Raw genomic sequence first — 17,697 nt, 5'->3', positions numbered from 1 at the left:
ACAAATAGTTTTAGGGAAAATAAACAAATAGAAATCCTCTAAGTTATTTACAAACCTGATTATGAAAGGGAATATAATTTAGCTAATTAAATCTCTGATGTCTCCAGAAGAATAACTTATTTCATTATCCTTTAGAAAATTTCTGTAAAGGGGAATAGAACTTGAGCTACAGAGTTATTCATTTTAAAGCAATTTCTTAAAAATGTATAGAATTAATAAAATATGTCCTTATTTATATTGTAGTCATATCTTTTATAGCAGGGATATATTTATATGTTCCATTTTAGGAAAGTTATAGAAATGTAGCAGCTACAGAAAATTCCTGTCATTTTCCTCTAAAGCCTACCAAAGTTGCTGGATATATAAAGAAAGGAGATTAATATTTTAGTGGAAAAAAAAATCAGGTTTAATATATGTACAAAATACTCTCTTAGACAAATAGTACAAGCAAAGGGAGAGGGAAGATAAAGAGGTGACACTATAACAACATATTTATAAAGATACCTGCATTGTGCAGATGACACTATTTGGGGATAAACGACATACTTAAAGGACAAAGATTAAAATGTGAGATTTGCTATGGAGCATGGCAAATGGAGGGAAGCAAAAAGGCTTAAAATTCTTCGCATAGAAAAATCTTTCAGAATTTATTAATGAACAAGAACTTTTCTATATAATTCTTACACTAACTTTTATAACAGGAGTATAACAATGTGTTAAGTAAAATGACTAATTAATATGTAGTTTAAAAACTGGAGAGAGGATATCATTGCATATTAAGACTCCAATTCAATGGAATATTTAAGCATGTGCTTAACTTTAAGTACAAACTGAAGTTCCATTGATGTCATTGAAGTTATAGACATGAAGTGCTTTGATGAACAGGGATTTCAATTCAACAGGATTTAAAAATAAGTCCCAAACTACCCTCTTTAATTTTGTTAGAAACTTGATGCTTTCATCCCTATTAAATGCTATAGGGCATTTCCATGGGAATAAAGGCTTCTTTACAAAATCCTTTCATGTTTGGTTCTGGTTTTGTTTTAGCCCCAAACCAGTCTTCCTTCAGAGGTGACCCCTTTTCACACCTACAGACATCAGGAGGAAATGAGGGCTATAATATACATACCACAGCTAGCACATATGAACACAAATAGATTGAATTGGCTGCAGAATAACAAATCGTTTATTCCTCCATCCACAGGCATATACCTGATCATTACCTGGATTAATACATACCATTTACAATATGAGAGACACACACTACTATCACATTAAATTGCTCTTTTTCATATAATTCTCTGCTAGACCATTCCAGGCCCCCACCTTTAGCAGTTGTAAATATTTGAGGTCCATTATCTTGGCTTTATGGACCACACATGATATAATGAAAGACCATTTTCAAAGGGTGAATGAAGTAGAGAACAGAAACCTGCTTGGGATAGAAAAGAACTAGTTCGTAAGACTTGTAGCGTATAATAGCTGTGAGCAATGGCACAAGCAAAGTCCTATGAGATACCCATGCTGCTGAGAGCCTTAGCTTTTCACTTCCCTCCCATCCTAACTCTTTCACACTGTTTTGTGTGAGCGTGTGTTTATTAATTTCCTTATTTTTTAATGTTTAGTTCAAAATGAATGAATAGAAGGGACAGAACTGTAGAGGTTACATCCCTGGGGAGAAGAAGTACAGCTGGTGATAGAAATTATCTCCTTCAGTAACAGCTGTGAAAGCCTTATGTGCCAGTAGCTGCATGTGAACCCTTTATTTTTATAGTATAAAATCTGACAGGAAAGTGTAACTCTGGAGAGAGTATTTATATGCAACGAAACGCATCCACTTTGCATTACATGTCCTTGTTAAGCAGGCTGCTGTGCTCCTGTCCTGTCAGTCAGGTTTCTGTGCACTATCAATCAGGCGCGATCACCCGTTCTCCAGCGCTCGGGCTCGGGTACGCAGCACGTAATTGTCAGCTACGAGGTAGCCACATGTCCCTAAAAACGGGCGTAAGTTAATCAGTTTGTCATTCTGTCTAATACATCCCTCGCTCAAAAACGTTGCACTCTGGGAAACGAGAAGGTTTTTTTCACCCATTGCATCCTACTCACAAGCCCAGCTGCAGCTGTGCAGGTTACGTGCTGCACCCTCCACAGCCCTTCTAAAACTTGCAGCCAGGACCAGGTCCCCTCTGCCTGTCTTTGCAAATCTGCAGAAAACAAGGACGGGAGCTCAGCTCTGTCGATGGTGATTCCAGCTACGACCTTCAGGAACTGCCTTAAATTCAGCCAGAGATTATCTCCTCCCTTTTGTAAAACGAAGAGAATGTTTCCCTGTCTCCCAGTCTTTATAACATACAGTTAAAATTAAAGGCTGTGTGCAAACGCTAAATAATACGATCCCGAGCCTCCGCAATTGGTGTCAGTAGGAGTTTTCCCCCGGAATTCAATGGGAGCAGGGTCAGGACCTCTTATAATTGAGAGAAGTTGTTAATATACATCGCTTACTGCCTGCCTGCAGTTCTTGTCTAGCTAATAAAGTCACTCACTGACATAACAATATAGAGTGCAGGAGCAGGTGACATACTCTACTGTGCGGTTATGAGGTCTTTTATAGCACACCTTTCCCTTCAGTACATAGTGGAGGGTATATAAATATACCTTCATATGCTTTATGCTGCTACGTCGAGTAACTTTTTTAACGTATGCTGTGGCAGCTCAGCGTATCTCAGGCAAAACGTATGATGTGACATCCGGAACGGATTAGCAGCTTCTGCGCGTTTATGAAAACACCAGAACAGCCTAGCAGCAGTAGCTGCTAGTTAGACCTAACGGGCTTTTGGAACGCACTAATAGACCCGCTTAGATTAGTAAGAATTGATGGCTTGCTTGTTTGTTTGTTTTAAATCTTTTCCTTTGTCATCAAAGGTTCGTATCGGTGGCGTGCCAAATGTATAACACTAAGAGCAAAATTATATTGCAATCAACATGTGAAGCCATCTGCTTTGTCGGGGGGGGACTGCGACTGCTCGATGAGAACAGTGGCAGCAGTGTTGCGAAGCCCTTAGTCGCACACCCTTCCTCTGTCTCTCGCCAATTATTGTTTTACCTAGGCTAATACGCATGAAACATGCTCCGACTATCCCAGAAGCTGAACAGGTACAGCACAGGCAGCACTAATCTAAATTGATCTGATTTACGCATCTATCACCTTTTAGCTGTCAGAAGGTCTGAGAGATGGACTACTGAATCGCATTCCTTCCATATAGTCCCAGATTTACTGTCTGTACTTCCAGAATGGGCGGTGAGATCATCTACCAGGTAGTTTGATGTTTTGTAGAAAAAAAATATATATATATATTATGTTTCATTTAATTATTAAGTTAAATTCTTGTGTTTAGCTTAATTTTTTTTTTTTTTTTCACAAAGATATCTAACCTCTATTTCAAGACATATGAGATGAAAAATTCTCTACCTTTTATAGCTTGTTTCAGGAGCTAATCAGTCTTCTGAGTTATGTGAGATCTATTAAAAAAGGACTTTTTTATCTTTTAATTCCACTTATTGCCTTGTTATTGTTCTCACTAATTAATTAAGAAGACTTGTGATATTGTCTTAAAACTAAAGCCTTTACAATCAGCAAATCTTCCTTCCTTATGCAGTAGACCGTATTTTCCTCATGGTCAAGAAAGATTATGAATCAAAGAAAAAGATAATGGCAGATAATATTTATGAATAAAAAACCCCTTTCATGCCATGGCTGTGGAATGGAGTACTGTACTCTTGAACTTTTTGACCTAAAGTAAGACTCAGTAGTTAAGTAATTCAAGAGAAGCTTCTAAAGAAAACAAAACTTTACTGTCCTTGATTAAATAACTATGGCCCCCTAAACAGTGGTAAAGTTTTCTATCTTTGTATATGGTGCCTGGGTGACATGGACTGAAAGACTGAATTTGTGTTTGATATCAAAAATTGTAAGAGGACATTGAAAAAGAAGAAGAATTCAGTCAGCATCTTTTGATATGATTTGAGGACTGGATAAAAATGTCTTTTACTGTTAAATTTCAAAGAGCTCAACCCGTTTATTTCATTAGAAAGAAAATGGAGAGGTATTTCTATTAAACTCTACAAGTACCTTAAGGGGGTGGGGGGAATTCTGATACAAACCCTCTTTATTATCTTGAAGAGAAACACAAGAATAAAATACATGTAAATAATTAAAATTGGGAAAAATTATTGGCTTTAGGGTTGTTTGATTTTATTCTGATTTGCTTGTTTGTTTGTTTTCTTTTTGCTAACCAGCAAGATCAGGTGCAGCAGGATTGGTGAGTTCTCTGTCCTCCAAAATTTCTGAAATTTTCAGCTCAGTGTTAGGTGACTTTCTGACAAGGATTTTAGAAAACATAAATAACTGAGATTAATACACAATAATGATCAATTTTGCAAAATTTAGAATACAAATGAGTCCATACTAATTGATAATGGTGCCTTCTGGTCCAGAATACTATATGAACCTGTGAAAAAACCTGGTAAAAAATAAGTCATTTTTTTTTTTACGACCAAATTGCCAGTGTTCTTTGTGAAATGGCAAATTTCAGTGAGAAATGATTTTAATTTTCACTTTACTTTTTAATGAGTTCTATTTAGAAATTTTCCCCTTTTCAGAGTGCAGCAGGTCTTGTTCTATGCTGGATAGCTCATTGCGAGCACAGAGTGGGGCCAATTAATTGAGCTACCTCTGACTAACTGAAATTCAAGATGTCTTATCCATTCCTAAAATGGTAGATCCCAGTTACCAAAAGAAGGTTTTGTTTCAAAGTGTCTAGTTATGCCCTTTTTGATGTATGCAGCTTTAATTTAAAAAATGAAACCAAAATTACAGAAAAAAAATCTTAAAATGTTAGTACGGTTTTGTAAATGTAATTCAAGTTTTGTTATTCACTTTAGGAAAAAAGAAAACTATGACTGTTTTGTGAAGCTTTTTTTTCTCAGTTTTAAAGTTCCATTGATGGACACATCCTTTTAAAACTCACACCATGTCTGGCTGCAGTTGTCACTTTACATTGAATTGTAACTTGACAAGAAAGTCCTAGCCAAATGCAGCACTTTAACAAGACGACACATAAGACAATGAAACCTGGACTGACATGATTTTCTTTTTTCACTTTCCTTTCTTGAGACACAGTATTTTTGTGAAGAAAGAATAATAATAAGAAAAAAAAGTGTGAGGTCTAATATCGCTGTCCACAGATAATGACAGCACCTGGGCACCTAACTTAAACTATGCTTCAAACTTTTAAATGTCAATATTTTATTGGAATAAATCTAGGCCAAAATAACAAAGAAACGTAATAGAGTGGTGAGAAGCTTTTATGGAAAGGACTTTTGTATGCTTGGTTTTCATTTTTCAGCAGAAGAGGATCTAAAAAGACTTAATAATAATAACAACAATAACAATATCAATAGGTTAGCTAAAAAGGAGGATAAAGATTTGTGTTTCCTTCTTAGCTGTACCCAGTGGATCACAGTAACTGGTGCAGTCACAGTAAGGTGCCCACATACTTTCCTAGATGTTTACATTATTTCCTAGATGTTTACAAGAAGGTATGACTTTCTTCATGCAGCAAAACACAAAGAAGCATAAACAGTGTGAAAACAGAGCTGATGAATTGGGACCTAGAGACCGAGTCTCTCCATCTCATTCAATTTTCATAGAAAGAATAGTGCTGATTGTCTTTTGGACCATTTTCTGCCAGTGGAGTAAGCTCATCCTTCAGAAACTACTCCAAAAAGTAAGTTAGCTAGTGAGGTTTTCACCCAGACCAGCAGTGATTAGTCTGTTTTGGGATCTGGTGACCCACTTACTAGGAAGATGATGAAGATTCAATTCAAGTAGACAACGCAGAATTAGCCAGCAGCAAGGTATACTATTAACTCCAGACCCTACAAAATAGTCCTCCAGAAGAGCTTCACCCCTACACATATTTTGAGTCCTGAAAACCTTCAGTAGGGCTCATCACATACTCAGCAACTCATAGCAGAAAAATCAGGTCTCAGGGTCCCACCTCCCACATCCATCACCATCTCCCCTTCCACTCTTGCCTACCCATGACTCATTTCCAACTCCTTAATGCCTCGCCTAGTAAAGCCTTCAGCACCATTATGCAATACATTATTTTTTAATTATTTTTCAAGAGAAACAATCAAGGGAGAAAGAAAGCAAAAAGTCCATGAAGGTGAATTCAAAAACGGCCCTGTCAAGAAGCACTAGGTCCCCCCGATGTTTGATGAGGAACATTTAGTTTCAAGATAAATATAAAGCGCTGTTTCCAGTGTCGACTGAGAAGAAGAGGGTGTATGTGAAGTGCTGACAGGATGTATGGCTGCCAAGCTTGCGTGCTTTCTCCCTTTTTGTCTGGAATACTTCATTTGTGAAGTGTGTCTTCCCCAGGGGGCGTACAACAAGATTCAGTTCAGTTTTTTTTTCCTAAATTAAATTAAAGGAAATGGCCATATAGCTCCAAAGGGAGGTAGTAGTGGTGGGGAGCGCTCATCAGATCCCAATAGGATGATGACTTATTTTGAAAGTAAGTACTTCTGAGTAAAGCTGAGCTGCCTATGAATGAGGTGATGGGGTGAATTGATGTGAACATTTAATGAGCTATATTGTTACTGTCCTACTGAGAAATACTAAGACTTTCTGAAGCATTTAGGGGCAGAGCGAAGAGTAGATGTGTTAGTACAGGAAAAAAATGAATATTTATGACAAATTTGAATTTCTATTTCTTTGATATTTTTTGGCAGTTACTCATTCAAACTTTTACTCATATCACTGGGATGGTTCCTTACTACTTTGTTGTTAAAATCACAGCTTTTAAGAAAGGTTTCCACCCTGTAACTTCTCATTATTAAGTTACAGAGAAAGAAAGGAGTTACCAAAAAGTAACATATCAAAATCTTCAGGACAATATTCCTCAGGTAAGGCAGAGGTGAAAATCATTAAGGGCTAAGCTAATACAAATTACCTCAAGTTACCTGAAACAGTGATTAAATGCCTTATCAGGGTATGAACTCTTCTGTGCTATGTTGTACAGAGTTATAAAAGATTGCCCTTCTACTGTACTCTACATGTAAATAAGGCAACTAAAAAGATGGGAAAACAGAAGTTCAAAGGAAACAGTAACTCAGTTACCTGTGGTTGGCACCTTATGGTGTTAAAGGACCCAGGAGACATTGTCCCAACAAGTCACTCTGTATTAAATTCAGATTATAACACTGAAAGTTATGCTTCTTGTCACTTTGTAGCATGCTTAGTCCTGTATTAGAGGCTCTGTTTTCCCCATAAAATAAATGAAGAACATTAAATGTTACAAAACATATGTTTATTGAGGAGATTCGTTTCTAGATTTTTTTTTTTTTATATGTGAACATTTTCTTATTTTTTCAACAAGTTCAACTTTGGTCAGTATAACAGTTTTGAAAAGCAGGCATCTCTTATTATAGATTTCTTACTATAAATCTGCTTACTATAGATTTAAGAGTCTAAATTTAGATAAGATTCCAGAATTATAGTTGTACAGCCAGATAAGCACCGAAATAATATAATCTTCTCTGAAACAATATGAATACAAAAACTATTTGAAATCTTTAGTGTTCCATAAAGGAGTCCTTTTAGGATTCTTTTTGGATTTTTAAATGATCAAAAGCGGGTCCATAAGATATAGATGTAATAAAAACCCTCATTATTTAATACACTGGAATGGTGCAATGAGTTAAATTATCTTGTCAGCACACATTTAAAAACATACAAACTAAACAATGGATATGATAAGATATAAAGATATATGTGTCCTATTTTCAAGAAACAAGTGATTAACACAGAAAAAGCTGTGTGATATATTGGTGTGAACATTAAACCAATTTGAACAAATTTTATGAATATATGGATCATATATTCTCTTCCATAAATGCTTTTTAGATAATAATATCCTTCAGCAATGACAAAATGATTGCAGCTAATCTACGGTATATTTTTCTTTATGTTCTTTATATCCATAAAACAATAAAAAATTTAAATCTCAAAAAAAGGTAAAAAAATAGAGAGAGAGACTGGAAGCACAGGAACAAAAAAGTTATTTACTTTGTTGTTGTTGTTTTTAAACTAAAATTAATTTTAAAGAGGAAAGTAGGTGTGCAAGAATGGAGAAATTGTTGTTCAAGCAGCTCTCATGGTTCATCTTTTGTAGGGTCTTGTTTTAAAAGGTTACTCCTATCAGAACTTGAAAGAAAGATGGGTCAGTTGGCATTTGGTAAACAGCAGTGTCAGGGACTGAGATAGTTCTAAAATATCCTACAAGAGACAAACTTAATTTATCTTAATACACATCCCCAAGATTTTGCATCTGAGATTAATCTAGCCCTCATAGTACCAGGTTCTTAGCATCTGATGTGTCTGCCATTACTAGGTGGATGTTATATGCATCATGTTACATAATCTAGGTAATACTGGAGCATCAATAAACCTGGCTTTAGCAGGCATCACATTAAACATGTGTTATCCTCCCCACAGCAAGCTTTTGTCCAGTAGGTGCAGATAGACTGCTTGTGGGAAGGATATATCAGAGGAAATAAAACTGATTTCAGCCAACAGTGTCCTATTTAAATGGCTTATTTTAAGTTGATTTGCCATGAAATGGGGTAGGAGAAAGCAAAGGATGGGAAGGAATCAAACTTCTTCAGCTGTTCCACTGAAATCCACAAACGGATGGTGCTGTTTACCGACATACTTATGTGGGAAATGGAATAAGAAACTACAAACAAAATGAAAAGAAATGGTGATTTGCATCTCACTCCAGCACCAGGATCCAGAAGAGGATCCTCTGCTTGGTGGCATTTTTATCATCCTGAACTGGCAAAATAAAAATAAAAATAAAAATAAAAATAAAAAACCAAAACAGTGGAGAGAAGTAGGAGAACTGGCAAGTATTCATTTCACTGCTTAAAAATGATTGTTCATCACCAGCCAGGATGGAACCATCTCAGCGTTAACTTAAACACCAGGTAGCTCCTGTCTCATGATTTGATTGGAAACCCCTTGAAAGAGGAACAGTGTTATTTTGCTGAAAAGCCTGCATATTGTCCAGAGAAGTGGAAAAGCAGAACAGAAATTACTGACAATCTGGATGGAGAAAAGGAAAGGGAAGAGAGGTGCAGAATGCCATTTGTAATGCAATGTTCCTCACTGTCCTTCGTCTGTCAAACACAGCCACAACGGGGCCCAGTTTGGCCCTCTCTGTTTGATAAGTGCTGTGAAGTTGAAACATACTTTGCAAGTGCTAAGTGTTGTTATTAAAATTAATTGATAGAGTAACTGCTCAGTGCAGCTGCCTGCTAGCTTAGATTGAGTTATACGGCAGGATATTGTTTGTGTTGTACTGAAGAGTGCCGTAGTAATACTGTATGACTGCTTCTCCCCTGGGAGCTCTCCCGAAAGCAAGATGTGCATCTGATGAGAGTATCCCAGTGAGTACAGTTTTAAATACATAAATAACATGAATAGGAATGAGGAACATGTGTGGGAGGTAATTTTTGAGGGTTTTATAAATGACAGTCTTCAATTTAGACAAAAATTGACTGTGGCCATTATTTTCCTGCTGTGGAGGTAATGGGCAGTCCAAAGTTGACTGTGATATGGAAAAGAACAAGCCTTACCTGAACCCTTATGTCTCTTTTCAGATCAGTTTGAGGCTCACGCAACTCCTATCCTTTGTAGGGTAGTCTTTTTTGATTTTCTTTGACTAGTAGTTGAAATTTCAGCCAACTTCACCTTTTCACTTCAGTTTAGGCACCTAACAGAGGTATCTAACTCAGAAAGTCCATTGACCCAGGCTTCCATGCCAGGCAGGGGAGAGAGAGATAGAGGGAGCGAGCAAAATGCAGGTGAATCAGGATGATTCAGGTCTGTGACACTTATCCTCTTCTATTGCCTGGAGAAGCTGCACATTGGTGCCTCAGCTAGAGGATGGCCCTGGGCCAGGGTAGTTTATCTCTAAGAGGCAAGCTCTAGCTAGAAATCTGACCTAAAATGGAGTTAGATGGGGTGAACCGTCACTGCTAAACACCTTCACAATACTCACCTCTCTCTCTTTTTTTTTTTATTTTTTTTTATTTTTATGCTTTCTTTGAGTGTGAGGTCTTTGAATCCTTTGTTTGTTCTTCCTGGTTTCCAGCGCTAAGTCTCCCGTGCAAACAGCTCTGCTAGAATGCAGCTGTCTCAGTTTGCATAGCAGACTCAAAACACAGCTCTCACCAGTCCATGTTATGCTAACTTATCATTGAAACATTCAGACCTGAACCCCTGGAATTTTCCATCTGCTTTTCATCTGCTGAGCTGACGCTAGAAGGGCAACCGCTGCGAGAAACCCTGCAGGGCAGGTTTTACCAGTGGGTGTAATTGAGAATCAGTAGCTAACACTCCCAGATACAGGGCAAGGGGATGGTTAATAAAAGAAAATATAGATCAAAAAGATATAAACACGCATCACAGCATGATCCAAATCAGTGTTGTTGTTAGGTTGTTTTTTTATATACATATACAGTCACACTTTCTCAAGACCATGTGTGCTAGCGTATCTCTTTGGAGAATGTAAGAAATCTGAGATTCGTGAAACACCGACAGCATTTAAATGGAGAGACTGGTCTTATTGAGATTCTAAACAGGCAGAAGGGAAAAGTGAGAACCACTTCCCAACCAACAGTGTCACCCGGTTCTTGAGCAAATCGAATACAAAAAAATAGTGCTTGACACATGCCTTAAAGGACCAACTATACAAGCCTGATCCTGCAGTTTGCTGAGCACTGCTAAGGACCCTGAGGCCTTATCTCAATCTTGCAAGTTGCGTCTAGGCTGAAGAGGCTGTATATTGACGGTAACAAGTAAGCTACCTGCAGCAACAGGTGAAACGTTATGTACTAATTGCTATCTTAGGGAAAAGGTAGAATTAAAAGCTTGAGCTAATTCCTGCTCAGCAGCACCAAAACGAGTCCTATCCTCTGTCAACCAGGTAGAGAAATGATCTGTAGCAGACGGAAGGTTGCACTTCTTTATAAGAAATATTAAAAAAGGCAGTAATCAAAATGTGACTTAAATGATCTTTAGTTTCCTTATTTCTTTATTTGACAGAAAAGAAAAATAAATAAGAAAACAGAAGCCAAAGAAAATGTGCACAAATGCACATGCACACACACATACACACACAGAGAAATCATTATATAAAATGACCAAGGCAAATCAAGGAAAATAATTATTGCAACTGATGGAGCAGAAACCCCATTATGGCTAGATGCTAGTTCACAATGTACAGTCCTGGAGGTTGAGAGCTAAATGCATTTTTCAGCATCTTTAGCACAATTTATTAAATTAAGTTTTAAAACGAATCACATTTCTTTCCTATGCTATTTTTCCCTCCTTCTTCTTTTGTTCTCTGCTTAGTGGTTTGTTTCCTTGCCTACTTATTACAGTCAGGGTTTATCACTGTTCTAGTTTGGTTTTCTTCCTCTCATTCTCAGCTCTGAGGCTGGTTAGTGAAATTAAACTTACTTACATACTGGGGAAGTGAACATACATACTATGTATGTATCCATATACATAGCAATTCTGAGGACTGGGTGGGAGGTTGGGAGGAAGAGAAAAAATATCTAGAATAGCGTTGCACGTTGTCTGATGAAAGCCTGAGGAACCTCATCTCAGACCAAACAAAAGCTTCAACCTCTCCTTGTAAATTGTGGTACAACTGACCTAGGTAGATATAAATAGGTCAAGTAGCTTCCTAAATTGGTAATTTGAAGGAAAATATGCTAGACCTGTTCTTTAAATTCTGTATACCTGTCCCTCGCCTTCATCTTTTTCCAGGAGTTTCCAGCATTGGCACGTCCGTATTTCTTAACCTTAGAGCCACATGAATGCTAGTTTCAGAGGTGGCCTAAAAGAAATCTGGTAAGGCCTTCTCAAACATAATCTTTTGACCATGCAGCTGGGTAATTCAAAACCCTTTTGATACAGCTAATGAGTCTGTAGAGAAATTATTCTTCAGGTCTCTTTCAAATAGAGAAAAAACTGTTCAAAATCATGTAGCATATGGCGCACAGGATAATTTTTACTGGAGTTTCATCTTTCTTCTTTTAAATTTAATATAAGTTAAAAACAATTTTAATCCCCATGAGCTTTGAGTCTCACCTCTCCTGAATCTTAACTCATTTGAGTCATTTTCCTTTTACCTCATCTTCATTGATCCTGGCTCTCCCATATTTGACAAGATACAATCACTTTCACAGTCAGTCTCTAATTCTCTTGGAAGTAGGAAAAGCAGTAGCCACTTTTTGAGTGGACAAAATAACAGACAAAAGTGAAGTGGCAAACATCACAAGGACAGGCAGTTGCAAAATGGAAAATGGAAGCCCGAAGTCCTGTCACAGAGACTCCTACCGCATACACACAGGACCACAGGAATGGAAGAGATGCCCGTTTCAGGCAAAAGTTCAATATATGTATGCTACAGAATGACCTACAGAGTCAAGAAATCATAATGAAGAAGTAATGTCAGTTTGGGGTTTCTGAGAAGGAACTGCAAGAAAAGAAACGGGGTTGGGAGGGGGCAAACACAGGCAGAAATATCTATTCATGCCTTCTTCTGTTTATAAAATATGAAAAATGAATTCAGTATATAGTTACTGGCATGGATTTTGCCACATTGTCTACTCACATATGCAAAAAATGAGTAGCTCTAAGTATAACCTGGTTGAAGTGTGATTTAATTAATATCACTCAGACTATGAGCTTTCATTTATAGTAAGATCCTCTGGGGCTTATTTCTTTACATCGCTGCGGGAATACAAAGGAGACTTAACACTAGTATAAATTACCTTAACATAAAAGGTTTGCAAAATAATATGTATTGAACTTTCATGCATATGTAAATAAATACAGCCTTGTGTGTGTGTGCATGTGTGTAGGTGTGTTTGGGGGAGGTCATATTAGGTATAGCTGTGTAAAGAACATATTTTTTAAGATCTTTATTCTTGCTTTAATTTTTCCCTTTTATAAAAAGGAGTGTGGCAAGATTATCTTTTGCAGTTATTAGTAAGGATCTATTTATACAGATGCCTTTCTAAATTATGAATTCAATCATCATCCCACAGATAAATGTTGAGTCATAAAGGCACATGTTGATTTAATATCTGAGAATGAGACTTTTGAGTCAAAGGACTGAATCACATTAGAAGTGCTGGGTTAGAAATGGTTAGGCTTTGAAACTTAATACTACAGCAAATAAATCTGACAATACGTTTTAAAATTGAGAAAGGGAAAAAAGAAAGATAAATGGCAGCCATGAAAGTATCATCAGAGTATTTTTCGACCAAACTGCTGCATATTTCAAAGGCATATTATCAAGGCAGTTTTCTCTTTGAGGGCCAAATGAATAACTTGTTCATCAGTGTAATAAAGCATGTTATATTCCATGCAAACATATATGACTTAGATTATTTATGATTTAGAAAACAACAAACTACCAATTTGGTAAGGTAGAAAGTTTGTCCAGAGTGTAGAAGTAATATAAATTACTGGAGGAAATTCAGATAAGATAAATGTAGGGAATACTTTTTCCAGCGGAAATCTATCAAAACCTTCTAGAGCTATGACTGAAATTGTATCTACTTTGTACATTCAGGGCCAAATTTCAGAACAGGGAGACAAAGTATTTGCACTTAAAATGGTCTTCATACAAAGTTTTGAATACAAAAATATCCATAAGAATAACACCAAAACTGTGTAATTGGAAGTGGTATGTGTAAACCCAGATCACTGTGAACAGGCAACTATGGCTATCCCTTGCAAATCCGTGATTAAAATATTGTGCCAAATATAAAGATTGTATTATTTCCGAAGGATGTTATCTCTTTTTCTTATTACCATCCTTAGTCAGGATGCGAGGTAAATTCCAAACAATAATCCAACCTGTTTATTTTCTTAACTGCCTAACCTGCAGGTTTGTTAATTCATAGCTGCTTCCCTAATCAGCCTTCAGGTTCCTTAGGTGCTCCACTCCAGGTGCTTAAACATTCTCAGACATGCACATCCTAAACAAGAACTGGTATTCCTCCACGTAAAACTGTACTGCAATGCAAGGTAAAGCCTGTGGATGCCAGCCACTCATGAATTCTTCGCTGAAGGCAAAAATTCAGCCCTGTCCAAAAGGTGTGGAGCCCATCTTCTGAAGAAAGAGACTCTTACTGAGGAAGTGGGAGATCCAGATACTGCTCAGCACGAATTAGTTGATTACTGCTAATTGAATTAGTATCACGACAGCAGAGAGTACGACACCAGAGACAGGTAACCACAGTGTGTGGCATAGCTGAAGAGAAGTGACTCTGATGAACAAGGTTAATACTTAACCTGAACAGAATGAATCACTCTGTGAAGGCACACCATCTCTTACCTAGTCAGCATAGTCAGGGAGGAGCATCAGATATATAGACTGGACTGCCTGTGAAGGTTTTCAAAGGCATATTCTTCTCTCCACTTGATATTGACGGAGCTTTAGGTACCTGGATTAGCGAGGCACTAAGAGTTGCCATGAAGCAGTATCTAAGTTCGTCATCTAAATTAGTTAGGTTGGACTCCACTGTGAAAGAAAATGGACGAAAGGGTCACCTTTCTACCTGTCTCTTCTCTCTCTCTCTCTCTCTCTTTTCTTCCTTTTTTTTTTTTTTTTTTTTTTTTTCCCTCTCAAAGAAGAGATCTGATCGTTGGGTTTCCAATCTGACAGTGCAAAGGACTGGAAAGCTACTGGAATCTAGCCAGATAAGATTTTTCTCATTTTTGTAAGTGTTACTGGGTCTACAGGAGATATACACAGAGGTTGCAGAATTATCCCTACCTGCCTGACACCCCCCAAAAAGAGCTGCTTGTAGATGAATTTCAATTATTAACATTTGTGAAATAGTGCTTTTTAACAGATGTCCTGGAAATATTCTGAAAATTTTTTTCTACAATAACAGCAGATTTGAAGGTTCATGGGCTGTAGTAACTTTAAGGCCAAATTCCAAATAACTAAACCTTAAAAAATGTTGATGAGCCTCTCATAATTTTCAGGATACACTGGGCTATGCCAATTTATAATCTGAAATGTTAACATATACATCTAGATCTGCGCTGTTACAGTCATATTTTTAGGAAGCTTCTCACTTAAAAGTCACATTGATTAGTGGGTCTCACTGTCTGAATAGCCATTTGTGAGTGAATAAGGTGGTCACATTTTCTCTTAAGTGATGACAGATTTCTCTTAATTTTTTTCAGAACTATTTTCCTTCCTTTTCATGCTTCTATCCATAAAGAAAGGCAATCACCATGCCATCCTTTAAAATATAAGCATCCTTTAAAATATAAAATAAAATATGGTTACAGTTAACGGGGACTGAAAAAGAAAGAAAAAAGATCTGATCCCAAATAAATTAAATATTTTGAAGTTCATTGTTGAATGTGAAGAATTATCTGGTCGTCTTAGTTTTAGTCAGAGCTTTGGATTACCTTGATTCAGCATATTAAGTAAAACCACGCATTTGCTTTTCAAGGAACATTAGAAATTGTTCTAGAAAGGTTCTGCTTTTCCAGTTCTGCTTTTCCAGTTCTCAACAGTGTGACATTATAAACAATGATAGGTTTTGCTTTTCCAGTTCTGCTTATTAGTTCTGCTTTTCCAGTTCTCAACAGTGTGACATTATAAACAATGATAGGTTTTGCAGACTTAGTAAAATGTATTATTGTCCTTGCTGACAAACCCTGGCAGGCTGCTGTCTATGTCTGTGCAGAACACAATGTCAAAACTTTCTCATACAAAGCTTGAGGACCTGTACAGAATAAGCTCCTGCAGGCAGAGATTAGCAAATTCCCACTGTAGCTGTTTACAGATTTGAAACTTGTATATTCACTTGCAGGGCGTCATGGTTATATATTGAGCATCCATAAATCACAAAGCTCTCCGGCCTTGTTATGGAAATATGACAATTCTGCTCGGCACCTGCTCCACCCTCTATTTCTGTCACTTGCCAGAATGACAGCGGGCTATAAACGTCTCCACATCCTAGGGCCCTAGCTCTGATTCTGATGGAATTAAATGACCTTGGCCAAGATGATATTTTTGATGTGGAGAGCTTATCCCATTCTTCATGCAAAAGAAGCAAGGCAGAAACCTGAGTGACAGAAGTCAAATCTTCTTGAAGAAAAAATAAAATAACGTTGACTTTATTTTAATATTTCTTTTGCAATACGCAGAAGTTTTCCCAGGTAATTGCCCGACACAAATATTTATGAATGTCAGACCATGGAATTCTGTAGCATTTACTCAGAGAATAACATCGCTTAATGAATTCTTCCATGCACATGGGACTCAGGTCTTTAATGAATAGGTCACTGTGATTTCTAGAGATGGCTGTCACTTTGAGATATGAGAATCATTTCTCTTTAGTGAAGAGGAGCTTGGATATGTGCATATTTAGGGGTTCTATTTCCCACAACTTTAGAGCTCTCAAGAATGATGCAGAGCCAGAGCTAAGATTTAGGAGATTTCAGGTGTCATGTCACTGAGATTTCCAAAGATCAGGGAACTAAAAACATACAAATGAAAAAAGGCAAACAAATGCAATTACCCCTGCAAATTAGTTATTTTTGTTTTATTGCTTGATACCTGAAGCACTAGAAATGCAGCATTTTTTTAGGGCATTTTACATTGATGGTTCACTGCTCATTTATTCATTTCACAGATGCCATCGTTTGCTGAAATTTCATATAAAGATAGAGCAGTGTTGCCATTGTAAAATTATAATTATTTTAACATAGCTGCATCTTTCACCTTCTGGTCGTTCTTTCTAATCCTGGATCGGATGAAGAAAAGTGAATATCTTTACCACTAATGGAAGAGCTCGGTGGTGCTTTTCCCATAGCAATCTCATGCATGGACATGTACCTACAAATATACAGGGAAAATTAACCTTAAAACAAATCAATTTATATAAAAATAATTGTTACCTGTCTAAGCACAAAGAAGACCTGAGTTGCTCATGCAGCTGAGAAAAGTTGTGGTTCCTTTAACTCAGCAGTGAGAGGTAATATAGAAGTAGAGTATTACTATTCATGACTTTCTCAGGGAACAAAGGACTTTAATCCCCATGTTATCAAACCAAAACTGTTTAATTTTTACAATAAACACTAAAACAAAAATCAAAATAATGAATAATTTTTTTTCTGGTCAGATTTAATAGCCATACTGAAATAACTGAAAGTCAGTAGAATGTGCCTTCATGGGGTAGAGGGACAGAAGTGTTGGCTGCAAAATGGGAAGCAGCTTCTTTGCATATAACCAGACGAAAACAACATGACAGTCTACAGAAGTATTTAAGAAGGAAAAAATAAAACATTATCATTTCAAAGCCATCATAGGACACAGAAGTGAAATGAGCAATGCCAAGGATTATGAAGTTAGTCAGAACAAAAAATTGAGACTTATGTCACTTACAATTTTTAACTGGAATCTCTTTGTTCCTACTAAATTGAAGGTATTGCAACATAACTTCAATACAACCAAAATGAAAATCATTTTTCTGTAGTCCAGATGGTTCAAGTCTATAGAAACTTCTTGCCAGAATGTG

This window comes from Struthio camelus, chromosome Z (genome assembly GCF_040807025.1).
Source record: "Struthio camelus isolate bStrCam1 chromosome Z, bStrCam1.hap1, whole genome shotgun sequence".
NCBI lineage: Eukaryota > Metazoa > Chordata > Aves > Struthioniformes > Struthionidae > Struthio > Struthio camelus.
Note: the sequence above shows the minus strand (reverse complement) of the source record.